We start from the raw sequence: 21176 nt of genomic DNA, 5'->3' as shown, positions 1-21176 counted from the left end.
ATGTTTGTGGCACAGGTAAGTCGAGGTAATTGAGGTTATATGTACATGTAGGTAGAGGTAAAGTAACTATGCATAGATAATAAACAGAGTAGTAGCAGCGTAAAAGAGGGGGGAGGGGAATGAAAACAGTCTGGGTAGCCATTTGATTAACTTGGCGCTCCAGTACCGCTTGCCGTGCGGTAGCAGAGAGAACAGTCTATGACTAGGGTGGCTGGAGTCTTTGACAATTTTTAGGGCCCCAGTGGCAGGAGTTCTTGGATGGCAGGAAGCTTGGCCCCAGGGATGTCCTGGGCTGTATGCACTACCCTCTGTAGTGCCTTGCGATCGGAGGCCGAGCAGTTAACGTACCAGGCAGTGATGCAACCAGTCAGGATGCTCTCGATGTTGCAGCTGTAGAGCTTTGGATCTGAGAAACCATGCCAAATTTGTTCATTCTCCTGAGGGGGAGTAGGCTTTGTCATGCCCTCTTCACGACTGTTTTGCTGTTTGGACCATTATAGCTTGTTGGGGATGTGGACACTAAGGAACTTGAAGCTCTCAATCTGCTCCACTACAAGCCCCATCGATGAGAATGGGGGCGTGCTTGGTCCTCCTTTTCCTGTAGTAACAATCATCTCCATTATCTTGATCACGTTGAGGGAGAGTTTGTTGTCCTGGCACCACCCGGCCAGGTCTCTGACCTCCTCCCTATAGGCTGTCTCATCGTTGTCGGTGATCAGGCCTACCACTGTTGTGTTGTCAGTGAACTTAATGATGGTGTTGGAGTCTTTCCTGGCCAAGCAGTCATGGGTGAACAGGGAGTACAGGAGGGGACTGAGCATGCACCACTGAGGGGCCCCCGTGTTGAGGATCAGTGTGGCAGATGTGTTGTTACCTACCCTTACCACCTAGGGGCGGCCCATCAGGAAGTCCAGTTGCAGAGGGAGGTGTATAGTCCCAGGGTCTTTAAATTTAGTGATGAGCTTTGAGGGCACTATGGTGTTGAACGCTGAGCTATAGTCAATGAATAGCATTCTCACGTAGGTGTTCCTTTTGTCCAGGTGGGAAAGGGCAGTGTGGAGTGCAACAGAGATTGCATCATCTGTGGATCTGTTGGGGTGGTATGCAAATTGGAGTGGGTCTAAGGTTACTGGGATAGTGGTGTTGATGTGAGCTGTGACCAGCCTTTTAAAGCACTTCATGGCTACAGACGTGAGTGCTATGTGTCAGTAGTAATTTTGGCAGGATACCTTAGTGTTCTTGGGCACAGGAACTATGGTGGTGTGCTTGAAACATGTTGGTGTTACAGACTCAGTCAGGGACAGGTTGAAAATGTCAGTGAAGACACTTGCCAGTTGGTCAGCGCATCCTCAGAGTACACGTCCTGGTAATCCGTCTGGCCCTGCGGCCTTGTGAGTAAGACCTTTAAACAGGTCAACATTCACATCGGCTATGGAGAGCGTGATCACACAGTCGTCTGGAACAAATTATGCTCTCATGCATTTTTCAGTGCTGCTTGCCTCGAAGCGAGCATATAAATAATTTAGCTTGTCGGGTAGGCTTGTGTCACTGGGCAGCTCGCGGCTGTGCTTCCCTTTGTACTCTGTACTAGTTTGCAAGCCCTACCACATCCGACAAGAGTCGGAGCCGGTGTAGTACGATTCAATCTTAGTCCTGTATTGAAGCTTTGCCTGTTTGTGCATTTGTCGGGGGGCATAGCGGGATTTCTTATAAGTGTCCGGGTTAGAGTCCATCTCCTTGAAAACTACAGCTCTACCTTTTAGCTCAGTGCGGATTTTGCCTGTAATCCATGGCTTCTGGTTGGGGTATGTACGTACGGTCACTGTGAGGATGACATCCTCGATGCACTTAATGAAGCCAGTGGCTGATGTGGTGTACTCCTCAATGTCATTGGAAGAATCCCGGAACATATTCCAGTCCCTGCTAGCAAAACATTCCTGTAGCTTAGCATCTGCATCATCTGACCACTTCTGTATTGAGCGAGTCACTTGTGCTTCCTGCTTTAGTTTTTGCTTGTAAGCAGGAATCAGGAGGATAGAATTATGGTCAGATTTGCCAAATGGAGGGCGAGGGAGAGCTTTGAACGCGTCTCTATGTGTGGAGTAAAGGTGGTCTCGAGTTTTTTTTCATCTGGTTGCGCATTTAACCTGTTGGGGATAGGGGGCAGTATTTACACGGCCGGATAAAAAACGTACTCGATTTAATCTGGTTACTACTCCTGCCCAGTAACTAGAATATGCATATAATTATTGGCTTTGGATAGAAAACACCCTAAAGTTTCTAAAACTGTTTGAATGGTGTCTGTGAGTATAAGAACTCATATGGCAGGCAAAAACCTGAGAAGATTCTGAACAGGAAGTGGCCTGTCTGACAAGTTGTTGTTCATCTTGGCTCTTTTTATTGAAGACTGAGGATCTTTGCTGTAACGTGACACTTCCTATGGCTCCCATAGGCTCTCAGAACCCAGGAAAAAGCTGAATGATATCGAGGCAGCCCCAGGCTGAAACACATTAGAGCGTTTGGGATAGTGGCCTGTCAGAGGACCAGTAGACTGGGGCTCGTGCACGAGGGCACGAGATGTTTTTATTTTCCCTCTCTTTGAACGAAAACCACCACTCCCGGTCGGAATATTATCGCTTTTTTACGAGAAAAATTGCAGAAAAATTGATTTTAAACAGCGGTTGACATGCTTCGAAGTACGGTAATGTAATATTTAGACATTTTTTGTCACGAAATGCGCCGTGCTCATCACCCTTCTTTACCATTCGAATAGTGTCTTGAACGCACGAACAAAATGCCGCTATTTGGATATAACAATGTATTATTTGGGACCAAACCAACATTTGTTATTGAAGTAGAAGTCCTGGGAGTGCATTCTGACGAAGAACAGCAAAGGTAATAACCTTTTTCTTATAGTAAATCTGACTTTGGTGAGTGCTAAACTTGCTGGGTGTCTAAATAGCTAGCCCTGTGATGCCGGGCTATCTACTGAGAATATTGCAAAATGTGCTTTCACCGAAAAGCTATTTTAAAATCGGACATAGCGAGTGCATAGAGGAGTTCTGTATATATAATTCTTTAAATAATTGTTATGTTTTTTTTGTGAACGTTTATCGTGAGTAATTTAGTAAATTCACCGGCAGTGTTCGGTGGGAATGCTAGTCACATGCTAGTCACATGCTAATGTAAAAAGCTGGTATTTGATATAAATATCAACTTGATTGAACAAAACATGCATGTATTGTATAACATAATGTCCTAGGGTTGTCATCTGATGAAGATCATCAAAGGTTAGTGCTGCATTTAGCTGTGGTTTGGGTTTATGTGACATTATATGCTAGCTTGAAAAATGGGTGTCTGATTATTTCTGGCTGGGTACTCTGCTGACATAATCTAATGTTTTGCTTTCGTTGTAAAGCCTTTTTGAAATCGGACAGTGTGGTTAGATTAACGAGAGTCTTGTCTTTCAAAATGGTGTAAAATGTTTGAAAAATTGAAGTTTTTGCATTTTTGAGGTATTTGAATAACGCGCCACGGGATTACACTGGCTGTTGAGTAGGTGGGCGTCCCACCTAGCCCAGAGAGGTTAACATGCTGGTAGTAATAAGGTGAAACGGATTTAAGTTTCCTTGCATTAAAGTCCCCGGCCACCAGGAGCGCTGCCTCTGGATGAGTGTTTTCCTGTTTGCTTATGGCCTTATACAGCTTGTTGAGTGCGGTCTTAGTGCCAGCATCAGTTTGTGATGGTAAATAGACAGCTACGAATAATATAGATGAGAACTCTCTTGGTAAATAGTGTGGTCTACAGCTTAGCATGCGATACTCTACCTCAGGCAAACAAATACCGCCTACCAAATAGCCATATCTTCTGTATACCACCCCTACGTTGTCACAACAAAATTGATTGGCTCAAATGCACTAAGAAGGAAAGAAATTCCACAAGTTAAATTTTAACAAGCCACACCTGTTAACTGAAATGCATTCCAGGTAGTCACCTGATCATCGGATCAGGTGGTCATCAGGTAGTCATGAAGCTGGTTGAGAGAATGCGTAGAGTGTGCAAAGCTCTCATCAAGGCAAAGGGTGGCTACTTTGAAGAATCTCAAATATAAAATATATTTTGATTTGTTTAACACTTTTTGGGTTACTACATGATTGTTACATGTGTACATTTCATAGTTTTGATGTCTTCACTATTATTCTACAATGTAGAAACAGTGAAAATGAAGAAAAACCTTGTAATGAGTATGTGTGTCCAAACTTTGGACTGTTACTGTATTTTAGAGGGATCATACAGAAACAATTAATATTTCTGTCACGTCCTGACCAGTAAAGGGGTTATTTGTTATTATAGTTTGGTCAGGACGTGGCAGGGGGTATTTGTTTTATATGGTTTTGAGTGTGTGTTTATGTAGACGGGCATTTGATTTATGTATTCCGGGGTTTTGGTTTAGTTCTAGGTTGTATAGTTCTATGTCCGTTCTAGGGTGTTTATTATATGTTTAGGTATTTGGGATTGGGGCCTTCAATTGGAGGCAGCTGTGTATCGTTGCCTCTGATTGAAGGTCCTATAATTAGGAGTATGTTTGTTTTGGGAATTGTGGGAGGTTGTCCTTAGCACTGCTGTACTTAGCCTGCAAGACTGTTAGTTCGGTCGTTTCTTGTTTTGTTTATTTAAGTGTTCACAAAAAGAAGTTAAGATGAGCACTCGACCTGCTGCGCCTTGGTCCATTTACTACGACGATCGTGACAATTTCCTTTCTTTTTATTCTAGGCTGACACGGACAGCATTTAATTATCTTTCTCGGAATCACGAGTCTAACATATTGCAGCATTAGAAGTAGGAGCAGAAGTTGGCTCAGCTGATACAGGATCAGATCATTTTAAAACCCCGTAACGGTTAAAGTTAGGCGTGGGGATATGGTAATCTGACCCTGTGGTTAAGAGAAAGGAAACTCTAGCTATTGGGACACAGATGACATGCCTTGACTAGTCTCAACTTCTACTCTTCAGGCTCCTCCCCGAAGATGATACACCACATATCCCTGTCGATCAGAACTGCATGGTGCCCAAAACGGATATCAGCATGGTTTCTGATAACGGGAGGTGGAAATGTTTCCAGGTACTCCACACATGTCTGTAGGCTCAATTCTTAACCCCTATAGCCCCTAGGGTTTAGACCTATTGCTAGGGTCTTGGAGACACCCACTACAGGGACTCCCAAGCCTTGTCCAGTAAGACACACTTTTTAGTTTTCCATTGCAAAATGTTTTACATGTCTTCCGTTGCATACCCTAAAGAATGCAACCCAGATAATCAGCACGCCTCAGTTCATGTTCATGTAGATAAGTCTTTATTATCCCAACCGAGTAAACAAAGGGTACGGGAAACCTGTGGCAACATGGCAATCTCTCAGGTCCTCCAGAGTACTGACTTGCCACTGTCTCGCTTGACCCTATCCCCTCCTCTCTTCTCCAGACCATTTCCGGAGACCTTCTCCCTCACCTCGCTCATCAACTCATCCTTGACCGCTGGCGACGTCCCTTCCGTCTTCAAGAGAGCGAGAGTTGCACTCCTTCTCAAAAAACCTACACTCGATCCCTCCGATGTCAACAACTACAGACCAGTATCCCTTCTTTCTTTCCTCTCCAAAACTCTTGAGCGTGCCGTCCTTGGCCAGCTTTCTTGCTATCTCTCTGAATGACCTTCTTGATCCAAATCAGTCAGGTTTCAAGACTGGTCATTCAACTGAGACTGCTCTTCTCTGTGTCACGGATGCTCTCCGCACTGCTAAAGCTAACGCTCTCTCCTCTGCTCTCATCCTTCTAGACCTATCTGCTGCCTTTGATACTGTGAACCATCAGATCCTCCTCTCCACCCTCTCCGAGTTGGGCATCTCCGACTCGGCTCACTCTTGGATTGCGTCCTACCTGACAGGTCGCTCCTACCAGGTGGCGTGGCGAGAATCCGTCTCCGCACCACGTGCTCTCACCACTGGTGTCCCCCAGGGCTCAGTTCTAGGCCCTCTCCTATTCTCGCTATACACCAAGTCACTTGGCTCTGTCATATCCTCACATGGTCTCTCCTATCATTGCTACGCAGACGACACACAATTAATCTTCTCCTTTCCACCATCTGATAACCAGGTGGCGAATCACATGTCTGCATGTCTGGCAGACATATCAGTGTGGATGACGGATCACCACCTCAAGCTGAACCTCGGCAAGACGGAGCTGCTCTTCCTCCCGGGGAAGGACTAGCCATTCCATGATCTCGCCATCACGGTGGACAACTCCATTGTGTCCTCCTCCCAGAGTGCTAAGAGCCTTGGCGTGACCCTGGACAACACCCTGTCGTTCTCCGCTAACAGCAAGGCGGTGACCCGATCCTGTAGGTTCATGCTCTACAACATTCGCAGAGTACGACCCTGCCTCACACAGGAAGCGGAGCAGGTCATAATCCAGGCACTTGTCATCTCCCGTCTGGATTACTGCAACTCGCTTTTGGCGGGGCTCCCTGCCTGTGCCATTAAACCCCTACAACTCATCCAGTACGCCGCAGCCCATCTGGTGTTCAACCTTCCCAAGTTCTCTCACGTCACCCCGCTCCTCCGCACACTTCACTGGCTTCCAGTTGAAGCTCGCATCTGCTACAAGACCATGGTGCTTGCCTACGGAGCTGTGAGGGGAACGGCACCTCCGTACCTTCAGGCTCTGATCAGTCCCTACACCCAAAGAAGGGCACTGCGTTCATCCACCTCTGGCCTGCTCGCCTCCCTACCTCTGCGGAAGCACAGTTCCCGCTCAGCCCAGTCAAAACTGTTCACTGCTCTGGCACCCCAATGGTGGAACCTCCTATCCCAGGTATTCCTCTTTAAGGAATACCTGGGATAGGATAAAGTAATCCTTCTAACACTCCCCCCCTCAAAAAGATATAGATGTACTATTGTAAAGTGGTTGTTCCACTGGATATCATAAGGTGAATGCACCAATTTGTAAGTCGCTCTGGGTAAGAGCGTCTGCTAAATGACGTAAATGTAATGTAAAATGTCTCTCTCTTTTTCTGTCTGTGTGTGAAGATGTACACTGATTACATGGGATTTATTCTGATGCTGAAGAAATGAGAAGGGGAAGAACACACACTACTATTGTGCCACCTTCTCGTGAGTTATTGAATTGTTTGGGAGGTGAAGGGCATCTGCAGCCATAGCAACACTGTCTATCAGCCAGTGTGAAGATGGGCAATGCCCCCCTCTATAAACGGTCCCATAATTTTGTTCTTTCCATCGTCAGGTTGACAGAGGGAGAAATGGGGAGAATGGGGTCATATTATGCCATTAATGCCTTTGGCTGTTGTTGGTGAGCAAACAACCATTCGCTACAGAGTTTTGGAAATGTATTCACACCCTTTGTGTTCTTTTCAGATTTCTTGACCAAGACTGGTGTCAATACATGGTGAAAGCACCTTAGGCAGCAATTACAGCTTTAAGTCTTTTTGGATAGGTCTCCACTAACTTTGCATGTCACCTCAATAATAATTGCCCATCCTTCTAAATTGCACAAGTGCTAATAATAATCAAACATACCCAAAGAAAAACAGTTAAATGTTAGGAGGGTTTGTTTTGGGGTTTTATGTGTTTATGTTCTCATTTCAGACCATAGAGAAGCTTCTGGCTTTGTTGGAGACTCTGGCCGCTGGATAGATGAGACCCCTCCTAAAGACCAGCTCTCTCGCTTGGGCGACAAGGCCTACAGTGCCTGGTACGCCAAGCTCGACCAGGTAAGTGCACACACAGAGAAAGAAAATAAAGACTACCTTCGTCTTCAGTGTTTTTTTGCATAAGTGGGAAGCACACAGGTTCCTTGGATAATGTACATTGAGACAGGGAGTTTCCCTTATATCTAGCTCTTCAGCACAGAAAGAATACACACACACACAGGGTTTATCTTATCCAGTGTTTTAATAAAATATGAAGAATTTACATTTGTTTGTGTGTTGAAGATTTTGTTTTGGTTGTTTTACCTTCTTTAGTTAAATACGGTGATTGTAAGTCCCTCTGAGTTTCTGCTATATGTATTGTGTGTGTGAAGGAAGCAGAGGCCCTGGTTGCAGCAGTCTTCCAAGAAAACAAGGCTGCTGCAACTCCAGAGATAGCTGTGTATTTGAAGGAGGCGGTGGGCAACTCCACCAGGATAGACTATGGAACAGTTAATAGTGATACACATACACTAGGGTTTAATATTTTCTAGAGAATCTACCAATTTCCCTTCCAGAGACAATTGCAGTAAGTTACTGGGTATCCTTGTATTTCCGTTCAAACCGGGAGTGCTTGTTTAAAAGCATATAATACCAGCGAAAATGATGCCACTGTAAATGGAGAAATATACACATCAATATAATGTTTCCTTTTTTTGCAATTTAATCAACTGAAAGTTCTCTGTCACCATACTATTTTGTTGATATAGTGTTTTAAGGTAGCCTAGGCCTAAGAAGCACTGTTGGCCGACTGGTAAAATATTCTGATATCTAGTGAAAGTTACATTAGTTTTAGAGTACCTTTGACTGAAAGATGTCAGGCAGCTTGTTGGCCCTTTTCTCTCCCCTTGCACCTGGCTATCGGGGAATGTTGGGAGGTTGTGGCTGTTTTTACTTCATCCTAAGCCGCTTATTGTGGTGACTGTCACATAGAACATCAGATTCTCCGCTGAACACACAGGCCTAGGCTAGCGCAGAATCAGCACAATGGACAGCGCACTTGAGCAATTGCCCATAAATCTGCCCACTAGCCCACCATGCCAGTGTTTTCCACAAGCCCATGGAGTAGCCAGCCAAATAGAAAAAGTAGCTAGACCGGCTCCCCTGGGCTACGGAGGTCCCACTGGCTTAAAACATTTTTGCTGAACAAGCTCTATTTTGGTGGCCTCTGGTAGATTCTAATACTGGAATGTATTTTCAACTAGAAACGATCAGGACATGAACCTGATCACGTGTTCACACTTTTACAGTGTTAGTTTCATCAGCTGTTGTACAATATGATATAAAACACAGAAAAACGTAATTTTGACTGCACTGGGCCTTTAAAGAATCCTGTAAGAGTCTTATACAGGCTTCAAGCTTCCTTTTAAGAGGCATTTTCTCAGCTTTTGCAATACAGGTAGGATTGAAGAATGAAGCAGGTGTTAAACATGGGCTTTACTACACAGAAAGCAGCAGTTGATTACTACATTGTCAACACTTTGATTAAATCAGTAGACATATCAATATCTTTGATGCAATATAAATATGATTAGCTTTTAAAACAATTCAATCTGTTTTCTTTTATCATATTTTGAACCAAAGTGAGGCTGTCTGTCCACTTGCTTACCTATTGTTCCTGCAGTGAGGTGGATTTACCATCTTTACCATCTTAGAATGTTTTCATAATTTTATCTGCACATAATCGCTAAAAAGCCTACCAGTATGCATATTAGGGAGCCAAATGAACAGCTCTTAACGATGCAATTTGGTAGGCTACTGACGAGTCACTCACTTTAATATGTCACTGTCTGGGAAGTCCTGATGTATTTCATATTGAAAATAAAAACGAGATCTTTAGTTTACTTGTCCGGATGCGATGCCATGGATATATAATTACGTTGTATGATTTATGAATCGCAAGGATATATGATATCAACTTTATTCAGTCAGTTCAACACCTAAATAAATCTAGTCAAGCTTGCTGTTCATCAGCCCGGACATTGTGTAGTTCTTAAATGCATTGGGGTCATATGTTGGCATGCTTTCTCTACATATTTAGCTATTAATAGGCTACATTTGGTTATTATAATGTATTAAAAATCTGTGTAATATAATTTAGCAAAGCAAGACATTACTCTATTCTTTCGAATTGCATTGTTTCTAAAGTATGTCATTGTCAGAAGATTTGAAAATGGGATGCTGACCCTTTTAAGACAGGCATTCCAAAATAGATATCAACATGGCTACAGTAGGCTAGCCAAGATGAACTCTAGGTGTCTTTTTGTAGACAATCAACAGTAGCCAACATATTGCTAGTCTGTTCACTATTGAAAGTTTACTTTTGCAAATCACTTTCCCTAAAATAAATAAGCTCAGCGAGTAGATTGATGGGCACTTCTTTTTGCTCTGGACAACTTGCGTGTGCTGTGCGAAGGCATCAACTCATGTACTGCTTGAGTGCTCGAGAAGTTATGACTTGCGGGAGGGAGCGTGTGGTACTTAAATGAACGGCCAATCATATTGCTCAAAAACAAATAGCATGACATACGAGTGTAGTCTTTAGTGGTAGACTGCGACAAAGCAGGTAAATGTTGAACTGGAATGAAAAATAGCTACCGAGTCAGTGACTGTCACGACTACTGTCGAGGGCGGTTCCTCTCCCTGTTTGGGTGGCGCTCGGCGGTCGTCGTCACCGGCCTACTAGCTGCCATCGATCCCTTTTTCGTTTTTTCTGTTAGTTATGTCTTTATGAGTTACACCTGTTTTCTATTAGTAATTAGTATTAATATTTAAGCCCGCCTCTCCACCTGTTCTGTGTGCGGGCTTGTTACGTGTTGTCACTTTGTATGTTTGTGGTACGTGTATTTTGGACTTCGGGTTTATTGTTTCGCCCTGCTGTGTTTGGACATATTTCCTCGGTTTTCAGTACTTATTAAATGACATATTGTACCAAACATTTTCCTGCTTCCTGCGCCTGACTCCACACCCACGAAGCCCAAGTGTTACAGACTGGCCCAACTGACACACATTTTTACTGACCCAGAGCCATCGTTAATGTCGGACCCTGCACCCAATAGAAAATAAATTGTGCCAGAAAACAATAGTCTAAGTGGATTTTGACTCACCGTTACCACATGTGTATGGGATGTGCAAATTCATTCTCCCTCCCTCAGTGTAACTGAAATTTGATCGCAGGTACCGAGAGGCGGGACAGACAGTAGACTGTCAAACCAGCAGTGTTTCCCTGTCATCGCTCACTTTGTGACTGACAGGCCCCTATCCTATCAATAGATTGCTAGAAGATGCATATTGTTCATTCTAGCGGGAGAGGGCTCTGAAGACTTTTTTTCTGACTAGCGAATTGAAAAGTAGCCTAGTTAACTTAAGTGGAAAAAGTACCCAGCTGAAAATGTGTCTGTAATCGGCCGTATAGCCGGCGCTAGTGAAAAACACTGCCATGCCCCCACTTTTGTTAGCATAGTATCGTGAAACAATGTTGTGGACACTGTGTATTAGCCGTTTTGTGATTAGCAACAGTTTATATTTGAGCCTCTGTCAGAGATTTTAATGTGAGCTGGAGGTTGAGATTGGACATTGTCTAACGTAACTGCGTCAAGCGGTCGCGTGTAGCCTGCAATTACAGTAGCCTAAGAAAATCAATGTATAGAAGCCATGCAAAAAGCCTAAGGCAGGAATCATCAACTAGATTTCTTTCTTGAGTGGGTGGTCAGGTGGATGGAACATAATTACAAATAATTTGTATACTGCAAAAGCCCAAACAGATAGATAAATGATTGTTTTAGTCAAATATTTTAAAACCTTGCTTACATTTTGTATACGATCATGTTATGCATGGAAATACAGTGCATTCGGAAAGTATTCAGACCCCTTGACTTTTTCCAAATTTTTTACATTATAACATTCTAAAATGGATTAAATATGTTTACCTCAAATCTACACAAAACACCCTATGATGACGAAGCAAAAACAGGTTTTTAGAATTTTTTTGCGCCCCCCCTCTAAAATAACACATTTACATAAGTATTCAGACCCTTTTACTCAGTACTTGGTTTAAGCCCCTTTAGCAGCGATTACAGCCTCGAGTATTCTTGGGTATGACGCTACAAGCTTGGCACACCTGTATTTGGAGAGTTTCTCTCATTATTCTCTGCAGATCCTCTCAAGCTCTGTCAGGTTTGATGGGGAGTGTCGCTGCACAGCTATATTCAGGTTTCTTCAGAGATGTTCGATCGGGTTCAAGTCCGGGCTCTGGCTGGGCCACTCAAGGACATTCAAAGACTTGTCCCGAAGCTACTCCTGCAATGTCTTGGCTGTGTGCTTAGTGTCGTTGTCCTGTTGGAAGGTGAACCTTCGCCCCAGTTTGAGGTCCTGAGCACTTTGGTGCAGGTTTTCATCAAGGATCTCTCTATACTTTGCTCTGTTCATCTTTCCCTTGATCCTGACTAGTCTCCCAGTGCCTGCCGCTGAAAAACATCCCCACAGCATGATGATGCCACCACCATGCTTCACCGTAGTGATTAGGGTCCTTTAGGTGCTTTTTGTCAAACTCTAAGTGGGCTGTCATGTGCCTTTTACTGAGGAGTGGCTTCCATCTGGCCACTCTACCATAAAGGCCTGATTGGTGGAGTGCTGCAGAGATGGTTGTTCTTCTGGAAGGTTCTCCCATCTCCACAGAGGAACTCTGGAGCTCTGTCAGAGTGACCATCGGGTTCTTGGTCACCTCCCCTGACCAAGGCCCTTTTCCCCGATTGCTCAGTTTGGCCAGGCGGCCAACTCTAGGAAGAATCTTGGTGGTTCCAAACTTCCTCCATTTAAGAATGATGGAGGCCACTGTGTTCCTGGGGACCTTCAATGCTGCAGATATTTTTTGGCAACCTTTCCCCAGATATGTGCCTCAAAACAATCCTGTCTCGGAGCTCTACGGACAATTTCTTCGACCTCGTGGCTTGGTTTCTGCTCTGATATGCACTGTCAACTGTGGGCCCTTATATATGTGCCTTTTTTATAAATCATGTCCAATCAAGTTGTAGAAACATCTCAAGGATGATCAATGGAAACAGGATGCACCTGAACTCAATTTCGAGTCTCATAGCATAAGGTATTTCTGTTTCTTATTTTGTATAAATTTACAAATATTTCTAAAAATCAGTTTTTGCTTGGTCGTTATGGGGTATTGTGTGTAGATTGAGGGAATCATTTTTATTCAATCAATTTAAGAATAAGCCTGTAACGTAACAAAATGTGGAAAAAGTCAAGGGGTCTGAATACTTTCTGATTGCACTGTACTTTGGAACAGATTTTCAAAATTAAAATCAGTTGGAGCTGATTGGCTGGTGTTTCGACAGTAAATAAAGAAATATAAAAGCATATACATTTTGCTCAGAAAATTTGGGGTGTCAAATGGCCCTGCTTTCTATTGGGGATTTTATGTTGAGTAAATATGGCAGGTTGCTAGCGTTGTGATGACTGGTCTAATGTATGAATGAAGCCAGAGTGTTGATATGTCACACATGCATATTTTATATTTTTGCATCTCAGCTAATTTACCCTCATCTTTCTTGGCATATCCTCTCACCAGTTGTGATATGTTTTAGGGATTCTTGGGGAGGGTAGGCTATAGCCATCTTTTTTTGCTCTGATCTAGGCATACTTGCTGTTTGCAATGGAACGGGAACCCATCGAATGTAGCGCTTTGAATTCATGCCGACTTTGTGTAAGTAAATAGGTCTACGATAAGCAACAACACACACTCACTGAACGTTAATGATTGATTATGCAGAAAGCAGAGAAGGCCGCAGCGAAGCCTGATTTTTTTTTTTTTGAGTTTGTATATCATTTAACATTTCACGTCTCGCTGTTCATATAAATTAGGGCTAGACAGTCAAAAAAAGATATATTTAATTTAGCAGTATTGATTTTATGTTTAAGCAAAATGGCACAGCATTAGCCATAGCAAAATGCATAGAATTGCAGGAAATTAGCTTTAAAACTCCAAAAATGTCTCTCTACTCCATGGAGAAATGTGTAGAATTGCAGGAAACTGGCTTAAAAATGTCTCTATACCGCCAAGATGGAAGACTAAAATTCAGCCGCACCAACAGGCCGAACCAAACCCATTACCATGCCCCCTGCCATACCCACCACCTAAGCCCCTTTTTGATCCAGAAAGAAACCTGTGTTTTCACATCACAAAGCTGCATTTGTTGTCTTCTGCTATCTCTGCAAGATCACAGCACTCAAGGTAGATGACCAGTTGGCCATCATTTTCAAGGTGTTTGACAGGTGGGGTAGGCACTGTTTCGTGTATGTGTGTGTGTGTGTGTGTGTGTGTGTGTGTGTGTGTGTGTGTGTGTGTGTGTGTGTGTGTGTGTGTGTGTGTTAATCCTGCATGGCTAAGTTTTCTGGAGCTGCACCCACCCCATGCCAGCCACATCAATACTGGGCCCCACCCGATCAGGACAGGTTATTCTCTGGAACCTGACCCACCTGCATACAGTTGTTCCGAGAGCCGATCCACTATCCGCCATTTAACATACATTTATTTAATTGTTTTTATGACTCCAGAGTAGTAGACTTCATTGTTATTATTATGATTAGTATTATTAGGCTATTATTCTTTTATTTATATTAAAGTATTATTTTTTTATTTAACCTTTATTTAACAAGACAAGTCAGTTAATTAAGAACAAATTCTTATTTACAATGATGGCCTACCCTGGCCAAACCCTAACAATGCTGGGCCAAAGGTACACCGTCCTGTGGGACTCCCAATCATGGCCGGTTGTGATACAGCCTGGAATCAAACCAGGGTGTCTGTAGTGATGCCTCTAGCACTGAGATGCAGTGCCTTAGATCGCTGTGCCACTCAGGAGCCCCTAAATAAACCAAACTGAGCCAAACTTTGGTTCACATAACTCATTTTGGAGCTAGAGGAATTGGACTTGCTATGTACACTGAGTGCACAAAACATTAGGAACACCTTCGGGCATGGACTCTACAGGATGTTGAAAGCATTCCACAGGGATGCTGACCCATGTTGGCTGGATGTCCTTTGGGTGCTGGACCATTCTTGATACACACGGGAAACTGTTGAGCACGAAAAACCCAGCAGCATTGCAGTTATTGACACAAACCGGTGCGCTTGAACCCTACTACCATACCCCGTTCAAAAACACTTCAATATTTTGTCTTGCCCATACACCCTTTTTATCCCAGAGGCTGCTCCAAGATGCCGCCGGCAGAGAAGAGGTATTCGGAGTGGACTTCTAGTATGACTCAGAAGGCATGCACACCATCCACCACTTCCGAGTGTATTACTCGCTAATGTTCAGTCTCTGGACAATAAAGTGGACGAGCTCAGGGCGAGAATCTCCTTCCAGAGAGATCAGGGACTGTAACATACTCTGTTTCATGGAATTATGGCTCTCTCCGGATATAATGTCCCATCCATACAGCCAGCTGGGTTCACAGTACATCGCTTAGATAGGAGTAAAGAACTCTCCGGAAAGAAGGGCGGTGGTGTATGTTTCATGATTAACTACTCATGGTGTGATTGTTATAACATATAGAAACTCAAGACCTTTTCTTCACCTGACCTAGAATACCTCAAAATGCCATACGTATTATCTCCCAAGATAATTATCTTTGGTTATAGTCACAGCTGTGTATATTCCCCCTCAAGCCGATACCATGACGGCTCTCAAGGAACTACACTGGACTTTGCACAAACTGGAAACCACAGACATGTGGCCGCATTCATTGTAGTTGTGGATTTTAACAAAGCAAATTTGAGGAAAACGCTACTGAAGTTCTATCAACACATTGACTGTAGTACTCTCGCTGCTAAAACACTGGACCACTGCTGCCTCCAACTTCCGGGATGCCTACAAAGCCCTCCCTCGCCCTCCATTCGGCAAATCAGATCATGACTCCATTTTGCTCCTCCCTTCCTATAGGCAGAAACTCAAACAGGAAGTACCCACGATAAGGTCTATTCAACGCTGGTCTGACCAATCGAAATCCATGCTTCAAGATTGTTTTGATCACGTGGATTGGGATATATTCCATGTAGCCTTTGAGAATAACATCGTTTACACTGACACGTTGACTGAGTTCATCAGGAAGTGTATAGCGGATGTAGTTCCTACTTTGACTATTAAAACCTACCCTAATAAGAAACTATGGATGGCAGAATTCGCGCAAAACTGAAAGCGCAAATCACCGCATTTAACCATGGCAAGGTGACTGGGAATATGGTTGAATACAAACAGTGCAGTTATTACCTCCGTAAGGCAATCAAACAGGCAAAACATCAGAACAGAGACAAAGTGGAGTCGCAATTCAACGGCTCAGACATGAGACGTATGTGGCAGGGTCTACAGACAATCATGGATTATAAAAGGAAAACCAGATGTCGCAGACACCGACATCTTGCTCCCGGACAAGCTAAACACCACACCCTAGACCCACTCCAATTTGCATACCGCCCCAATAGAACCACAGACAATAACATTGCCATCGCACTGTACACTGCCCTATCCCATCTGGACAAGAGGAATACCTATGTAAGAATGCTGTTCATTGAATATAGCTCAGCCTTTCAGGACCATAGTACCCTCCAAGTTCATCATTAAGCTTGGGGCCCTGGGTCTGAACCCCGCCCTGAGCAACTGGGTCCTGAACTTCCTGACGGGCCACCCTCAGGTGGTGAAGGTAGGAAATAACACCTCCACTTCGCTGATCCTCAACACGGGGGCCCCACAAGGGTGTGTGCTCAGCCCCCTCCTGTACTCCCTGTTCACCCATGACTGCGTGGCCACCCATGCCTCCAACTCAATTATCAAGTTTACAGAAAACACAACAGTTGTAGGCCTGATTACCAACAATGACGAGACAGCTTACAGGCAGGAGGTGAGGGCCCTGGCGGAGTGGTTCCAGGAAAATACCCTCTCCCTCAACTTCAACAAAACGAAGGAGCTGATCTTGGACTTCAGGAAAGAGCAGAGAGAGCACCACCTTATCTACATTGACGGGACCGCAGTGGACAAGGTGAAAAGCTTCAAGTTCCTCGGTGTACACATCACCGACAATCTGAAATGATCCACCCACACAGACAGTGTGGTGAAGAAGGTGCAACAGCGTCTCTTCAACCTCAGGAGGCTGTCAAAATTCGGTTTGGCCCTTAACACCCTCACAAACTTTTACAGATGCACAATTGAGAGCATCCTGTTGGGCTGTATCACTGCCTGGTACGGCAACTGCACTGCTTGCAACCACAGGGCTCTCCAGAGGTTGGTTCTGTCTGCCAAACGCATCACCGGGGGTACACTGCCAGCCCTCCAGGACACCTACATCACCCGATGTCACAGGAAGGCCAAAAATATCATCAAGGACATCAACCACCCGAGCCACGGCCTGTTCACCCCGCTACCATCCAGAAGGCGAGGTCAGTACAGGTGCATCAAAGCTGGGACCGAGAGACAAAAAAAAACTGCTTCTATCTCAAGGCCATCAGACTGTTAAATAGCCATCACTAGCCGGCTACCACCCGGTTTCTCAACCCTGCACCTTAGAGCTTGCTGCCCTATATACATAGACATGGAACACTAGTCACTTTAATTATGTTTACATAATGCTTTACTCATTTCATTTGTATATCCTGTATATCCTGTATTCTACTGTATTTTAGTCAATCCCACTCCGACATTGCTCATCCTAATATTTATATATTTTTTTAACTCCATTCTTTTACTTTAGTTTTGTGTGTATTGTTGTGAATTCTTAGATATTCCTGCACTGTTGGAGCTAGGAACACGGGCATTTCACTACACCTGCAATAACATCCGCTAAATATGTGTTTGTGACCAATACAATTTGATTTCATTTGAATGGCACAGAATCACAATCTGTCTCAAAGCTTAAAAATCCTTCTTTAACCTGTCTCCTCCCCTTCAACTACACTGATTTGAAGTGGATTTAACAGGTGACATCAATAATGGATCATTGGATTCACCTGGTCAGTTTGTCATGTTTCTAATGTTTTGTACACTCAGTGTATATTTACATTTAGATCTGTTTTAACATTTTAGTCCTTTAGCAGACACACGACTGACAGTTTATTCATCTTAAAGGGGCAGTGCAGTTAATGTGATTTTCTTGTTTTCTTTATGATATTTACACACTGAGGTTGAAATAACATTCTGAAATTGTGAAAAGGATAATGCCCTTTTTGTGTTTGAAAAAAATGCATCGAATTCAGCCTGTTCAGGTGGGATGGAACTTTTAGCCCACTTCATGTGTTCTGATTATAGTAGACCAACGACTGTTCATCTAGGCTCTAGACCAGGGATGGGTAACTGGCGGCCTGCGCCCAACTTTTGTAAGCCACACACACACACACACAATACCTTATATCCAGCTTTTACATTTAATTTTTCTTTTTACTAGGCAAGTCAGTTAAGAACAAATTCTTATTTACAATGACAGCCAAACCCTAAGCCGGATGACGCTGGGCCAATTGTGTGCCGCCCTATGGGACTCCCAATCACGGCCGGCTGTGATACAGCCTGGAATCGATCCAGGGTCTGTAGTGATGCCTCTAGCACTGAGATCCAGTGCCTTAGACCACTGCACCACTCGGGAGCCAGGAAACCTGACCAAAAGAGTCAAGGGTGTGTGGGGTGGAGTGGAGGAGAGAGAGGGGAGTTTGATTTTGAGACTGTGGAAGAAAAGGAGGGGAGGGAAGGAGGTGTAGCTATGTCCTGTTTCTCCCCCTGAATAACAGGCTGAGCCAAGAAAGGATGCTGCAGCTGTGCTGAGGGGGCCTCCCTCTCTCGCTCTCTTTCTGTCGGTACACTCTCTGTTTCTTTCTCTCCTTCCCGCTCTCTCTTTCTCTCCATCTCTCTGTCAGTACTCTGTCTCGCTGTCAGTCTTTGTGTGTTGGTCCCTATTTCTCTTTTTTCTCTGTCGGTTGTTCTGACTCAGTTTCCCAGAGCCAAGGGGAGGAGAAAGGAAAGGGAGGGGGAAGAGGGCTGCAGGGAGAGGGGGAGAAGAAGTGGAAGGCCCTGCCTCAGACTGAATCCTTTACTAAATCCAATCTTTCTCTCTATCATTCCCTATGTCTCTCTTTGTCTCTTACTTTCCTTATGTGAAGAGGCCGAAGATATTCGTTTATCAGTGTGTGTGTATGCAAGTCTCTTAATGTCTTTTTAGTTCTACAGCTCTACCATCTTTTTAATGAATTTGTACAATTAGCACATTCCACTCCTTTCTTTCTCTCCCTCTTTTGCATTTGTATGCCTGTGCATTTTATCTTTCTGTAAACCACTGTTTCACACATACATAGTTTGTATGCTTGTGTATTTTGTCTCTTACTACTCAAATGCTCTTGCACACACTGCACTCTCTCTTCCATGCTCACACACTGGTCACTTTAATCATGTTTACATACTGTTTTTCCTATATATTGTATTCTAGTCCAGGCTCATCCTATACCGCTGTACACACCTTTTCTATTCATTTTGGTATTTTATTAGGATCCCCATTAGCTGTTGCAAAAGCAGCGGCTACTCTTCTTGGGGTCCACATGAAACGTGACACAGAACATTAATAGACAAGGACAGCACTACATATGTTTTTCTTTTTAAAGGCACACTTAGCCTACATTTCAATGCATACACACAAACTATCTAGGTCAAATAAGGGATAGGCGTTGTTCCGTGAGGTGTTGCTTTATCTGTTTTTTGAAAACCAGGTTTGCTGTTTATTTGAACAATATGAGTTGGGAGTTCCATGCAATAAGGGCTCTATATAATACTGTACGCTTTCTTGAATTTTTTCTGGATTGTGGGACTGTGAATAGACCACAGGTGGCATGTCTGATGGGGTAAGTATGTGTGTGTCAGAGCTGTGTGTAAGTTGACTATGCAAACACTTTGGGATTTTCAACACATTCATGTTTCTTATAAATAGGAAGAAGTGACGCAGTCAGTCTATCCTCAACTGTTACCCAAGAGAGACTGGCATGCACAGGATTTATATACATATACTGTCTATTCACACAATTATATACTGTGCCTTCAGAAACTATTCAAACCCCTTGATTTATTCCACATTCTGTTGTTACAGCCTGAATTCAAAATTGATGAAAAAATTAAATTCTCACAAAATAGCCCATGACGGCAGTGAAATCATGTTTTTAGAAATGATTGCACATTTATTGAAAATGAAATATAAAAATATCTCATTGACATAAGTATTCACACCCCTGAGTCAATACTTTGTAGAATCACATTTGGCAGTGATTACAGCTGTGTCTTTCTGGGTAAATCTCTAAGAGCTTTCCACACCTGGATTGTGCAACATTTGCCCATGAATCTTTTCAAAATTTTTCAAGCTCTATCAAATTGATTGTTGAGGATTGCTGAACAACCATTCTCAAATACACTGAACAAAAATATAAACGCAACGTAAAGTGTTGGTCCCATGTTTCATTAGCTGAAATAAAAGATCCCAGAAATGTTCATACGCACAAAAAGCTTATTTCTTTGAAATGTTGTGCACACATTTGCTTACATCCCTGTTAGTGAGCATTTCAGGTGTGGCGTATCAAGCAGTTTATTAAACAGCATGATCATTACACAGGTGCACCTTGTACTGGGGACAATAAAAGGCCACTTTAAAATGTGCAGTTTTGTCACACAACACAATGCCACAGATATCTCAAGTTTTGAGGGAGGGTGCAATTGGCATGCTGACTGCAGGAATGTCCATTTGAATGTTAATTTCCCTACCATAAGCCGCCTTGGTCATTTTAGAGAATTTGGCGTCCAACCAGCCTCAAACACAGACCATGTGTATGGCGTTGTTGTGAACAGAGTGCCCCATTGTGGCGTTATGGCATTTTATCGATGCCTATTTGAGTACACAGATACAGTGATGAGATCCTGAGACCCATTGTTGTGCCATTCATCCGCTACCATCACCTTAAGTCTCAACATAATAATGCATGGCCCCATGACACAAGGATCTGTACACAATTCCTGGAAGCTGAAAATGTCCCAGTTCTTCCATGGCTTGCATACTCACCAGACATGTCACCCATTAAACATGTTTGGGATGATCTGGATCGACGTGTACGACAGCGTGTTCCAGTTCCCGCCAATATCCAGCAACTTCGCACTGCCATTGAAGAGGAGTGGGGCAACAGTCAACAGCCTGATCAACTCTATACAAAAGAGATGTCACGCTGCATGAGGCTAATGATGGTTACACCAGATACTGACTGGTTTTCTGATCCACACCCATACCTTTTTTTAAAGGTATCTGTGACCAACAGATATGCAGATATTTCACAGACATGTGCAATCCATAGATTAGGGCCTAATGAATTTATTTAAATTGACTGATTTCTTTATATG

The 21176-nt window shown here is 43.5% G+C and overlaps 1 pseudogene; it reads left to right on the top strand.

Moving 5' to 3' along the window:
* LOC106562997 (serine/threonine-protein phosphatase 2A activator-like) lies at positions 1–15240 on the top strand (annotated as a pseudogene).
* Positions 15241–21176: the final 5936 nt, after the last annotated feature.

Source organism: Salmo salar, chromosome ssa11 (genome assembly GCF_905237065.1).
Source record: "Salmo salar chromosome ssa11, Ssal_v3.1, whole genome shotgun sequence".
In the NCBI taxonomy this organism is placed as follows: Eukaryota; Metazoa; Chordata; class Actinopteri; order Salmoniformes; family Salmonidae; genus Salmo; species Salmo salar.
The sequence above is the reverse complement of the archived record's forward strand: the minus strand, read 5'-3'. Positions and strand labels throughout refer to the sequence as shown.